Source organism: Sapajus apella, unplaced genomic scaffold, assembly GCF_009761245.1.
Source record: "Sapajus apella isolate SASKATOON/1434 unplaced genomic scaffold, GSC_monkey_1.0 scaffold210, whole genome shotgun sequence".
NCBI classification, from domain to species: domain Eukaryota; kingdom Metazoa; phylum Chordata; class Mammalia; order Primates; family Cebidae; genus Sapajus; species Sapajus apella.
In genome coordinates this window covers 35,813-49,999 of record NW_022437150.1, presented here as the reverse complement: position 1 = coordinate 49,999, position 14,187 = coordinate 35,813, and the positions used below count along the sequence as shown (strand labels likewise).

The window sequence follows — 14,187 nt, the reverse complement described above, 5'->3', positions numbered from 1 at the left end:
GCAGGTATCTTTATGATACTGAAGGCTGCCGCGTGGGCCATGGAATCTTGTCCTGGTATAACTGTTTTCTGCTTTGGGGGGCCGACTAGATTTTCTTTGCCACCACCCTCAGCAAACAATATGATATATCACACATGTCAGAATTTGCTCTCAACAAACTAGAGTCCTGACAGGCACCTGGAGGTGAAGTTGAAAGTGTGACCCATGAGGAGGGGCACTATGCTTGAAAAGAGCTGTTTGCATTGTCTAACTTACATAAACAGGAATCTGGAGAGCAGGCATGGGGATGTCTAACTTACATAAACAGGAATCTGGAGAGCAGGCATGGGGATGGATATTAAGAGTATGGGATGACGATGGAAAGAACGTAGGGTTGGATCAGGCCAGACTTATTGATTTGGGCTCACTAAGTAGGGACTTTGCTTTTAATGTTGCAGCTCAGGGAGTTAAAATAAAGGTTCTAATGATTTATTTGCTTGGTTAGCTGAAATATGGATTCAAAGATGGCCCACTATGAGTGAGCTGGAAATGCCTCATCTTCCTTGATTTAATGTAAAGGAAGTGATCCATGGTGGAGTGCGTGAGTCACTTTAGACCTACTCATCCCAGGTGGGAGGGTCCAGAAGATATATCCTGACCATGGTTTGCAAAATGGGTTTGTGAGGGCAGCACCTGCATCTTTGAAGAACCCTGTAATTGCTCTTCTCTGTATGTCAGATCTAACAGAGGGAACTGTAGTCACTCAACTACAAAATTTAAATACAATGGGAATAATTGGATCCTGAGGTGGCAGGGGCCAAGTGGTGGCACTCAACTGTCAAAGGCAAGGTGGACACAGCTACTGTAATGGACAGCAGAGTCAGAGCAGCAATCAAAATAGTCTGACTGATGTAGCGCTCTGGCACTGGCTGATTAATCACAGTGGTCCTAGAAGTGAAATTGATAGGAAGCCTACCGCATTTCTACTTAATTTATACAAGCAGAAAACTTCTGAGTTGAATGGACAAAAGACAAATTTGAATTATAAAACAGAATCATGGTCCCTCAGTCAATTTCTAGTCCTGAGCCAGTTTATAGGCCCAGAATCCCTTGAATGAAGGGTAGGCCGGGTCACCTCGAGGAAGGACTCCACTACACTACTGACAATTTATGCAGTGACTCTTTCTCTTGTCTTTCCCCAAGGAGACCTCCGACATTTTACCAGATAACTGTGCACTGGGGAAAGGGAAATGATCAGACATTTTAGGGACCACTGGGCACTGGCTCTGAGCTGGCATTGATTCCAGAGGACCCAAAATGTCATTGTGCTCCTCCACTTAAAGTAGGGACTTGGCTGGGTACAGTGGCTCACACCTGTAATCCCAGCACTTTGGGAGGATGAGGCGGGCGGATCACGAGGTCAGGTGATCGAGACCCTCCTGGCCAACTTGATGAAACCCCGTCTCTACTAAAAATACAAAAATTAGCTGGGCGTTGTGACATGTGACTGTAATCCTAGCTACTTGGCAGGCTGAGGCAGGAGAATCGCTTGAACCCGGGAGGTGCAGATTGTGATGAACCAAGATCACACCACTGCACTCCAGCGTGGTAACAGAGGGAGACTCTTCCTCAAAATAAATAAATAAATAAAGTAGGGTCTTATGGAGGCTAGATAATTATTGAAGTTTTAGCTCGCATCCAACTTACAGTGGGTCCCCTGACTTATCCTGTGGTAATTTCCTCAATGCCAGAATGCATAATTGGCACAGACATACTTAGCAGCTGGCAGAACCCCCACATTGGCTCCCTAATGCTTAGAATGAGGGCTATGATGGTGGGAATGACCAACTGGAAGCCATTAGAGCTGCCTCTACCTAGAAAAATAGCAAATCAAAAAGAATACTGCATTCCTGGAGGGATTGTGGAGGTTAGTACCACCATGAAGGACTTGAAAGATGCAGGGGTGCTGATTCCCACCCCATCCCTGTTCAACTCTCCCATCTGGCCTGTGCAGAAGACAGTTGGCTCTTGGAGAATGACAGTGGATTATCGTAAGCCTAACCAAGTGGTGACTCCAATTGCATCTGCTGTACCAGATGTGGTTTCATTGCTTGAGCAAATTAACACATCTCCTAGTACCTGGTATGCAGCCACTGACTCGGCAGATACCTTTTTCTCCATTCCTGTCTATAAGGCACACCAGAAGCAATTTGCCTTCAGCCGGAAAGGCCAGAAATATACCTTTACTGTTCTACCTCAGGGGCATATCAACTTTCTGGCTTTGTGTCATAATCTTATTAGGAGAGATGCTGATTGCTTTTCACTTCCGCAAGATATCACACTGGTCCATTATATTGATGACATTACGTTGATTGAATCCAGTGAGCAAGAAGTAGCAAATACACTGGACTTATTGGTGAGACGTTTGTGTGTCAGAGGATGGGAAATAAATCCTACTAATATTCACGGAACTTCTACCTCAGTAAAATTTCTAGGGGTTCAGGGGTGTGGGGCCTGTTGAGATATCCCTTCTAAAAAAAATAAGAATCATTAGAAAACTGCATTGCTGCTTTCTGTTTTGAACAACTCCCCAGAAGTTGGTATAATCTAAGTCAGTGCGAAGTTCTAAAATCAAGCCATGGAAACTGGGATAGCCACAGTCCTTGGCTGGTCAGAGATTCATAAAGGAAACAAGAAAGCCACTTGTGGCACTTTTTTTGTGCCTCTGGCGATTTTATTTTCATACTGTGTCCTTAAAATCATGCGGTCATGGTGTTAACTAATATTTATGTAACATCATGTACTGTATTCACTTTTCAAACATTATCATAGAGCCTCTTCTGTTGAAACTATCCTGAAGCAATCTCTTTTCTAGCTATGATTCTGGGGCCATAACCACATCCAGACTTTTGCATTTGCCTTTCCCTCTGCTTGGACCTGTCTTTTACCACAAATTTCCTAGACTTTCTACCTTATTTCCTGATGGCCTTTGCTTTAATGTCACTTGTCACTTGTTTAGAGAGGTCTTCTATGACGATCCTGTATAAAATGACATCCCAGTACATATCCTGGTATCCTCTATACTGCTTGTCACATATTTTTATTTTTCTCTATAGAACTTATCACCACCTTGCCTAATAATATATTTACCTTAGTTATTTATTTTTTATCTCTTCCTGTTATGTTGTAGCTTAGGTTTCAGAGATCGGGGCTTCCTTTTCCCCCTACTGCCATCTCAGCACTTAGAAGGGATGTGGTGAAAAGTAGGCATTGCATATTTGGTGATTTTATTTTTCTTGCTTTTTTAGAGAAAGTCTTGTTCTGTTGCCCACATGATCATAGCTCACTGCAGCCTCATATTCCTGGGCTCGGGCTGTCCTCGCACTGCAGCCTTCCATAACGCTGGGCTACAGGTATAAGCCACTGTGCCTGGCCCTAGTATTTGTTGAATGATTGCATTGAGATAAAGAGCACAAGAGGGAGAGTGGATTTGAAGTTGATAATATTCCCTTGCACTGATGTTACAGACCTGTGAGAATTTCCAGTCAGAAATGTCCAGTGGGTAACAGGATTCATGGTTCTACATTCAAATGAGAAGTCTCGGAAGAAAGTAATGTTATAGGCATCAGTATTTACGGAGTTGTTCTAATCAAGAGAATAAATACAATACAAAGAATATGTTACTCTTATGGGTCACATTGACTTGGTTAGGGATGCCCAGAAAGCAGGTACAACATTATTTCCATGCAAGTGTTTCTGAAAGAGATTAGCATTTAAATCAGCAGGCCGAGTAAAGACGGTCCATTGTCATCAGTGTGGGCAGGCATCATCCAGTCTGTGAAGGGCCCCAGACAGAAAAAAAACAGGGGAGGAAAAGTAAATTTGCTCTCTCTTCTGGAGCCGGAAGAGCCATCTTTTCCTCTGTTGGACATCAGCGTTCCACATTCTTGGGCCTTCAGATTCTGGGACTTGCACCAGTGGTCACTTCACCTCCCTTCTCAGGCCTTCAGACTCAGCCTAAATTATATCACTGGATTCCCTGGTTCTTCAGTGTGCAGAGAGTACATTGTGGAGCTTGTTGGCCTCATAATCATGTGTGCCACTTCCAATAATAAATAATTATATATATCTGTATATATTTTGCTGGTTTGTTTCTCTGGAGAACACTTATTAATGCAGAGTTTAGTAACTTATGCCACTGACTGTTAGTGGTCTCTTTACGCCTGGAAATAGAGTCCTTAGCATCTTTAAGTCTGATCAGATTACAGGACTAATTCCAGAAATTCAAAAACCAATTCAGTAAATTCATCCTTAAAATTCTGTGTGTTTCTTCATTCTTAAAATGCTGTGCGTTAATTCAAACGTGTTTCTCGAGCCAGGCATGGTGGTTCCAGCTACTTGGGAGGTATCATTTGAGCCCAGGAGAAATCCAGCCTGGAAAATATCGTGAGATCCTCATCTCTTAAAAAAAAAAAAAAGAATTTCTGTAGAACCAGAAGAGTCTCGCTCTATTGTGCAAGCTGAAGTGCAGTGGCACAGTTTTGGCTTGCTGCAGCCTCTACCTCTTGGGTTCAACCAACTCTCCTGCCTCAGCCTCCTGAGTAGCTGGGATTACAGGCATGCACCACCATGCCTGGCTAATTTTTGTATTTTTAGTAGAGATGGGGTTTTGTCATGTTGATCAGGCTGGTTTTGAAATCTGACCTCAGGTGATCCACTTGCTTCAGCCTCCCAAAGTGCTGGGATTACAGGGGTGAGCCACTGCACCCAGCCTAAGGTTTTTCTTTTAACAGCTACTACTAATCAGCCACTTATATGAATCAAGGAACTAAGTAACTCTGCATAAATAATACTTTTGGACATTTTTGGAAAACTAAGGGATATAATATCTTAGCTCGTTGTTCCTATTGCCACCCAGCAAAATGGTGAAAGAAAAAAATAAGCTCAGGAATTTAAAGTCTCAGTTCAAGCACCACAATAAATGACCTAAGAACTTTTCAGTATCCCCCTAGGGAGAGTCTTATTTCCTACAGTTGTGGGACTGAAATTGCTGAAAATCAAACACAAGTCACAAGCCTATAATTGGCTAAATTATAATACATTTGAACAACCAGCCTCTCAAGGTGTCTACTGTTAAAGTGAGGACACAGATTGGGGAAAAATGAGATTCTGTAAATTGGGATGGGAATGTGTGGTAAGGTGGGATGAGATTGTGTGGAAAGATCCTGATGAAGCTGGGGACATCGAGCTCTCCTAGATTCTGATGAGTTTTCTTTGTGGGTGGAAAAGTTCTCCTCACCCGCAGTGGTATCAGCCTGTCTACCTTTGTCTGGGGGGATTCGCCCTGCATTGCCTGAGGAAACAGTAATGGCCTCCCTTGAGGTAGGTGCCATACAAGATACTGCTGAAGACCTATAACTACACTAAATCCCGGCAGGCCCTAAATGTAAAGGACAAAGTGTGAGCTGTGAAGAGGTGTCCTACATTGCAAAAGAATGACTGCGTTTTCTCATTTATATAAGCAGAAATCTGGGGAACATGTGTGGGAATAGATACTAAGAGTGGGATAATGGTAGAAGGAACATAAAGTTGGATCAGGTTGAATTTATAGCTACGGATCCACTAAACAGAATGCTGCATTTAATGTTGCAGCTCAGGGAATTAGAAGGGGCTTTCACAGTTTGGTGGCTGAAACATGAATCAAAAGATGTTCCACTGTAGGCAGATTGGAGATGCTTGATCTCCCTTGGCTTAATGTAAAGGAAGGGATTCAGAAGATTCCGGAGATGGGAATGTTAAGGAGTGCAGATTCGCCAGTTAAACCTACTCACTCACGATGGGAGAGTCCAGAAAATATAACTCTTACCAATACTTTGAGAAATAAATTGTGAGGGAAGTCCCAGCATCCTTGAAGAGCTCTATTTACTCTTCTGTGTAGGTCTTGAATGGGGAAGAAAATGGGATTCTTTAAGTTGGGATGGTAATGTGTGGAAAGACCCTGATGAAGCTGAGGACATTGAGCTGCATGTGGAAACCACAGCCGCTTGACTGGAAAACCCAAATGCAATGGAAATAACTGGATCTCAGGGTGGCAGGGGCCAAGTGGTGGCACTCAGCCATCAAACAAAGGGTGACTGTAGTGACGCGAATGAACTGAGGAGTCAAAGCCGCAATCAGAATGGCCTGACTCTCACAGATCTGCTCTCACAGCTATTTGATCATGGCGTTCCCCGGAAGTGAAGTAGATAGGAAGGCCACTAAGTTCTGCTTTTTTTTTTTTTTTTTTTTTTTTTTTTTTTTTTTTAGCAGAATGACGTTTTTATCTTACCATTATGCATAAAGAGGAAGATAAATATGCCAATGGTGCACTTCTAATTTGTCAGAGCAATTTCACAGTATTTATGCAATTTAGGAAAGAGTCATAACAGTTGTTAAATTGTTACCAGGGCAAATTATCAAGTAAGACAATCAACTACTTGACCTGCATAAGCACAGAACTACCAGGTCAAGTGAACAACAGTCTAACTCAGTAAAAGCACAGTCACGGCTTCTTAGTGCCCAGGCTTGAGCCAGTTGCAGACTCAGAACCCTTTGAATGAAGTGGCAATGGGGCCTTCTTGAGGAGGGACCTGGTACGCTACCAAAAATTCATACTATTAATCTTTCTCCCAGCCTTCCTCAAGGGGACCTCCCATCTTTTACCAGAGTAACCGAGCACTGGGAGCAAAGAAATAATCAAACTCTTTAGGGACTATAGTTCTGAGCTGACATTGATTCTAGGAAACCCCAACTTCACTATGGTACTCCAATCACAGTTGAGACTTATAGACGTCAGGTGACCAGTGAAGGTTTAGCTCAGGTCTGACTTACAGTGGGTCCAGTAAGTCCCTGAACCCATCCTGTGGTTATTTCCCCAGTTTCAGAAAGCATACCTGGAATACACATACTTAGAATCTGGCAGAATCCTCACAGTTCCCTGACCTATGGAATGAGGGCTATTAACGTGGGAAAGAACAACTGGGAGTCATTAGAAGTGCCTCTACCTAGGAAAACAGTGAAGCAAAAGCAACATTACATTTCTGAAGGGATTGTAGAGATGAGTGCCACCATCAAGGACTCGAAAGATGCGGGGGTGGTAGTTTTGCTTTCTTACATCAGAGCTCCAGGTTCTCAGCCTTCAGAATCTGGGACTCCAGCAGCAGAGTCTCTCTTCCTGCTGGCCCACTGCTTCCTCAGGCTTTTTCAGGATTTGGACCCAGACCTGAATCCTGCCACTGCTTTTTCTGATTCTCTAGCTTGCAGACAGCACATTGTGCGATGTCTCATCTCCATAATCCTGTGAGCCAATTCTCATAATTCCTCTTATTTATCTTTATATATCCTAGTGGTTCTGTTTCTCTGGAGAACCCTGACTAACACAGAACGTGTATATCATTACATGTGTGGAAAGCTGAGGACAGAACTGTGGGGGAATATTCATATTTAAGGAACAGGAGGAAGATTCTGCGAGACCAGATGAAATCTAAGAAAGACTGGATACAAGTACAGCAACCTGGAATCAAGTATTTCAGACATCAGCATCAAGATAAATGTGTTTTTTCAAACAAGGTAGTCTGTTTATTCTTTGACGAAATTAGGAGGAAATACATAGCCACTTACGTCTGATGTTTCACTCCTGGGGGAAACAGCATTTCTTGTTTCCTAGTCAGGTTTTTATCAAGTAGGTAGCAGGGCTCTCCTCAGAACATGGTTTCAGTGGTGGAGTTTAACCACTTCACTGCCCACCTTGTGGACATCAGAACTAAGGTACTTGGGAGCACCTTCTGCACATTGATGAACCCTGGCAACAGCTGCACGAAATCACAGAGAATAAGACTCAGTTTTTCCACCTCCTTTGCTCAGTCCCCAGAGAGCTGAAGAATAGTTTTTAGAGAGAGGAGCAAGGGAGGCAGGAAGCTTCATTGAAGCTGTACAACCTGGCTGTGAGGCCTCCTGATGGAGGAGAAATGAGTTTGGTGGATGAGTTCAATTTGGGTCTTGATGGTTTTTGGGTTTCTTCCCTGCTCTGAAATCTGCCACACATCTCCCTTGATCAAAGGAATCTTTATGGGCTCACCGCGGAAAATGTATCCCTTTTACTTTAAAGAGAAGGGAAAAATGCATTCCGGTGAAATGTCTGAAATCGCATTTGGAAGAAAACATGCTCCAGGTGAGGCTCGAACTCACAACCTCGGCATCACCCGCACATATACTGTCGTATAAGTACCGCGCGCTAACCGATTGCGCCACTGGAGCATGCTTTCCCTGGTGTGGCCATGCGCACTCTACAGAGCCGTGAGCTCGGGAAGCGCCGGCCCGGCCTCGCGCCAGCGCGGGGGCGCGCGGAGCCGCAGGGGACCCTCGCTCGCGGCCGCCCGCCTCCGCGGAAACACGATCGGATCCACATGCCTCCATGACTCCTGGAAGGCGTCTGTGATCCTGCCCCTAGGCCATCGGGAGCAACGTTTCCAGGGAATACGCGGGGGCCCTTTCACAAAGCCCGAGGACAGCCGAGGAGAAAACGGAGCCGCTCCAGCTTCCCGCTGCCGTCATTCCAGCAAAACGCGGCTTCTGCGGGGACGCGAGCGTTCGGCTCCTTCGAGGCTCCACCGCGCCCCGCCCCGCCGGCCTGCGACGCCTTCAGACCCGGGACGAGGGGACGCGGGGCTCGTCCCTGCCTCCCTCCGCGCGCCTCCCCGCCCCGCGCGCTCCTGGCGCCTCCCAGCCTCGCCCGCAGCGCGCGCGCTTCGCAGTCCGGCCTCCCCCTGCTGTCTGTCCACATTCCTCGAAACCCTCCCGGAGGGAGGCCGCCTGGAAACTGCATTCGAAATCACAGAGCCGGCTGCTCAGGCAACGTCTGCGGGGAAACGGGCACAGCAGCAACTCCCTTCTGTGCAGCAGGTGACCCCGCCAAGGCGCGGTGCACCCCCGGCACCCCCACCTCTGTCTTCACCTTCTCTACCAGTTCGCTGCAGACAGTTTGCCTCTGTGACGTATACCCCTCAGTAACCTCATCTCTGGGGCCTCAGTGTTAAGGCCAATTTTGTTTGCTGCTTGTTTGTTTGACTTTGGTCTGGGAAACCGCAGCTAAGTACCCACACATAGACGCAAGACATGAAGGCTGTTCGCTTTTATAGAATAAAAGTCAACCAGAATTGTGTAAAAGGAATAATAGCCTGCCTATTCCTGACCACCGAACACTTAAACAGGACTGAGAGGAACAGGTCAGTAACTAAGTTCCTCCACACATGGAAAAAAATTAAAAAAGGAACGGCTTCTGTATCTCGATGTCTATTGCATAGCCGTTTTGGGAGCATTTCACGTGTTTTAAATAACACCTTAAGGTGAGGAGGAGTGAGAAGCCACACAGGCGCTTTGGTAGATGACCAGCTCACCAGAGAAGCTCCTACATTCTCACTACACAGCCCCAGACGGAGTCACCAGGCTCGGCCTGAGCCTCTAGAGATTGCTTTATCTAAATAACAGTGGCCTGTAACAGTTGACAGAGCTCGCCATGGTGCTGCGGTTTGAGTGTGTGCGTTTCTCCAAAATCATATTGAAACTTAACCTCCACTGTGATATTAAGAGGTGGGGCCTTTTGGGAAGTGATGAAGCCCTGAGGGTTCTGTCCTCCTGAATGGGATTGTGCCTATGTAACAGAGGCTTCAGGGAGCTGCCTGGCCCTCCCATCTCTTCTGCTCTGTGAGGATGCAGTGAGAGGCATCAGCTTTGAAGCAGACACAGCATCCCTCACCAGACACTGTATCTGCTAGAGCCTTGATCTTGGACTTCCCAGTCTCCACAACTTTAAAAAGAAATTCTGTTCTTTATAAATTATCCAGTCAAAGGTATTTTGTTATAGTAGCCCTAAAGGACTAAGACACACGGGCCAGTCACTGTTGTGAGTGAGTTCTATAAACCTCGTAACAATACTGATGATGTTGTGTTCCGAAACCAGATCTAGATATAAAGAGCCAGCACTTGGGGAATTATTATTCTTAAGGGATGAAAACGTACAGGACCCACAATATGTCACTGCATATTAAGCAACTCCATCTGGACGCAGGTCAGTGACATAATATAGGATTTATAAGCTTAAAATTATGATCATGGAGAAAAATGTGGATGGAAAACAATGTTTTGAATTGTTGATGTTCAAAAGAAAAATGACTGTCTTCAGTTCTCTATCCACTGTGCCACAGAAAGCTGGCCTGTGTGGTCTACATAAATAGACACCTTGGCCCTCTGGCTTCGAGTTGAATTTTGTTAGTGGGAGCACTAGCATAAGCTCAGAATGAGAGGGGAGAAAGAGGCCGCAGTATTTATTTGTCTGAATCCCTTTCTGTGGGTCAACTCAGACTAGTTCATAAAAGTGAACCTTTTCTTCATATTTCATTAATGGCTCTTTCCTCTCTCCTTCAGGTCTCGGGGTGTTGGCCATTCTACCATCAGTAACCCTAGAGTACTGCCCTCTTCTTTGTCCTTCCCCTAGCCTGCCCACACCTTTATTAGACACCTTTATTAAACAGTCCCTTATTAAATCCTTCTAAAATTATTGCAATTTGCACAAGACATCCATTTTCTCTTAAAATCCCAACTAATGGAAATCCTGATACGATTGATAATGTCATTATAAGTGATTAGAAATAGTCTTAGGAGGTGGGGGAGGGGTGGCTCATGCCTGTAATCCCAGCACTTTGGCAGGCCGAGGTGGGTGCATCACCTGAGGTCAGGGGTTCAAGACGAGCCTGACCAACATGGTGAAACCCCATGTCTGCTAAAAATAAAAATTAGCCAGGTATGATGGCAGGTGCCTGTAATCCCTGCTACTAGGGAGGCTGAGGCAGGAGAATTGCTTGAACCTGGGAGGCAGAGGTTGCAGTGAGCCGAGATTGTGCCACTGCACTCCAGCCTGGGTGACAGAGCAAACTCTGTCTCAAAAAACAAACAAACAAACAAGAGCAGTAGTTCATATTATGTTTTGGCCAGTTTTGGGAGGCAGGGCAGGGTGGCTCAGACCGTAATCCCAACACTTTAGGAGGCTGAGGCAGGAGGATTGTTTGAGGCCAGAAGTTCAAGCCTAGCCTAGTATGGTGAGATCCCATCTCTACAAAAATATTTAAAAATTAGCCAGGTGTGGTGGCAGTCACCTGTGGTCCTAGCTACTCAGGAGACTAAGGTGGGAGGATCACTTGAGCCTAGGAGGTCAAGGCTGTAGCATGCTATAATTGCACCAATGTACTCCAGCCTTCCGGCCTCAGCCACAGAATGAGATTTTGTCAAAAAAAATTATTTTTTAAGTAGGGGAAAAAACATGAAAATAAACATGTTATTTTTGCAATAGTTATACAAATATAGAAAAATTACGAAGTCTTCAAATTACTTTTCAAGGAGATAAAGATCTGGTAGCAACTGACGTGTCCTATTTAAACTCATCTCAAACAGCAATTGGAGGTCATGCTCAAATTCCTTCTCAAAAATACCATTCTCTGTGCAACAGTGGCAGGGAATATTTAGAGGATTCCCAAGTTCAAGGCTCAAGGCTCTAATCATTTTGTTCCAGAATCAGATATGGCTGTGCCTCCTTTGCCATTTGAGAAAAGTGATAAGCCTTTTTACCACCGGAGAAAAAATGCTGTTTACCTTTTGGTGTCTTTCCTCATCACAAATTTTTAAGGCTATATTAATAAATTGAAAGTGTTGAAATGGTATTTTAAACATTTCAGGGTGAACAAAGTTTACCTTATTTTGCAGATAAAGACTTGCAGGTCAGGCCAGGTGTGGTGGCAGCTCATGCCTGTAATACCAGCACTTTGGAAGGCCTAGGCAAAAGAATCTCTTGAGCCGAGGAGTTCAAGACCAGCCTGGGCAACATAGAGAGACCCCCATCTCTACAAAAACTTAAAAAAACAGCTGAGTGTGGTGGCACTCACCTGTGGTCTCAGCTACTAGAGAGGCTGCGGTGGAAGGCTGTAGAGGTTGAGGCTGCAGTGAGCCGTGATCACACCGTTGTACTCCAGCCTGGGTGACACGTGAGATCCTGTCTCGAAAGAGAAAAAAGTCTCTCACGTAATAAAAATTGTTTCAGAGAAGCGCACAGGAAATAGGGTGTCTGGACATTATGAAAACTCACCCAGGCTGCTGTCCAAAGTCACGATCTCAGCTCACTGCAACCTCTGCCTCCCAGGTTCAAGTGATTCTCCTGTCTTAGCCTCCTGAGTAGCTGAAATTACAGGTTTGTGCCACCATGCCTGGCTAATTTTTGTATTTTCAGTAGAGACAGCGTTTCACCATGTTGACCAGGCTGGTCTCAAACTCCTGACCTCAGGTGATCCACCTGCCTCAGCCTCCCAAAGTGCTGGGATTACAGGCGTGAGCCACTGGGCCCGGCTATGATGCCTTTTAATCTCCTCTTCTCTCAGTGATTAATCTTCTCTGGTTGTTTTATGAGATTCCTGGGAAAAAGGTTCAAGACTATTGCATTCCTTTTGAAAGAACTTCCTTTAGTCATGTATGGAGAACTTCAGAGACAGTCCCTCCCTGCATCTGCACTTGGAGGGAAGAAACAAGGGAAGGCCAGAGAGACCTTGATTTTGACGCAGCTTCTAGGCCTTCCAGTTTCCTTTAAATCTAAGTACTCAGCATGCCCAAGTACCATACTTTGGGGTGTCATTTGTCATTTTCTTTCCTTCTCCTCCCTCCCTCCCTCCCTCCCTTCCTTCCTTCCTTCCTTCCTCTCTTTCTTCTCTTTCTTTTCTTTTGTTCTTTCTTTTGAGTTTCACTCTTGTTGCCCAGATTGGAGTGCAGTGGCACAATCTCGCCTCACTGCAACCTCCACTTCACGGATTCAAGCAATTCTCCTGTGTCAGCCTCCCGAGTAGCTGGGATTACAGGTGCATGCCACCATGCCCGGCTACTTTTTGTATTTTTAGTAGAGGTGGCGTTTCATCATATTGGTCAGGCTGGTTTTCAACTCCTGACCTCAGGTGATCCATCCGCCTCAGCCTCCCAAAGTGCTGGGATTACAGGTGTGAGCCACTGCGTCTGCCAGTTCTCATTTTTCAACATGTAGACAATATCTGCCGCTTCCTTCTGGCTCTCATGATTTCTAATGAGAAATCTCTTGTTCAAATTGTTTTTTCTATATGTAAGATGTTTCTTTTGAACTTTCAAGATTTTTTTCTGTGTCTTTAGTTTTTTCTTTTCTTCTTCTTTTTTTTTTTCTTTTGAAATAAGGCCTCCCAAGTAGCTGGGACTACAGGTGCATGCCACCATGCCTAATTTTTTTTGTGTGTTTTTTGTAGAGACAGGGCCTTGTCATGTTTCCCAGGCTCGTTTTGAACACCTGGACTCAAGCCATCCTCCTACCTTGGGCTCCAAAAGTGCTAGAGTGACAGGTGTGAGCCACCATTGTGCCTGGCCGAGTTTTCTGAAGTTGTGTCTTGAAGTTGTGTCAAGTTTGTTGAAGTTGATGTGTCTTGGCATGGAGTTAATTGGGTTCACCATATTTGGAACTTGCTCCTTTCTGCATCTGTAAGTTAGTGTTTGGCCAAATTTGGCAAATTTCCAGCCTGGGTACTGAAAACCCAAAAAGGAAACCCAGGGAATCACCATGTCATTTTTTGGACCTCAAGGTCCCTTGCTAATTTCCTACCTTCTGTCTACCTTTTAGAATCTATGTTTATGTTACATTAATACCCAGATGTTTTAGCTGCATGTGCCAGGAGGAATAGGGAGAAGTGTGTCTATTACATCTTGGTCTAGAAACAGAAGTCACCCCTTCTTTTTATCTTTTTAAAAAATATTATTTATTTATGTATTTATGCATTTTTTTTTTCTTTTTGAGACAGAGTCTTGCTGTCTCACCAGGCTGGAGTGCAGTGGTGTAATCTTGGCTAACTGCAACCTCAGCCTCCCGGGTTCAAGAGATTCTTCTGCCTCAGCCTCCTGAGTAGCTGGGACTACAGGCACACGCCACCACGCCTGGCTAATTTCTGTATTTTTAGTAGAGATGGAGTTTTACCATATTGGACAGGCTACTCTCGAAACCCTGACCTCATGAGCTGCCTGCCTCGGGCTTCCAAAGTGCTGGGATTACAGGCATGAGTCACCATGCCCAGCCTACATTTTTTATTTCTATCAAACCCATGAGTAAGTTTATTTTGAGGG

The 14,187-nt window shown here is 44.9% G+C and overlaps 1 non-coding gene across 1 annotated transcript; it reads right to left on the bottom strand.

Annotated features, from left to right (window-relative positions):
* Positions 1-8,180: 8,180 nt before the first annotated feature.
* On the bottom strand, positions 8,181-8,274 carry TRNAI-UAU. The gene is made up of 2 exons: positions 8,237-8,274; positions 8,181-8,216 (listed from the first exon to the last, which is right to left on the bottom strand). It is a non-coding gene; the product is annotated as a tRNA-Ile (tRNA).
* Positions 8,275-14,187: the final 5,913 nt, after the last annotated feature.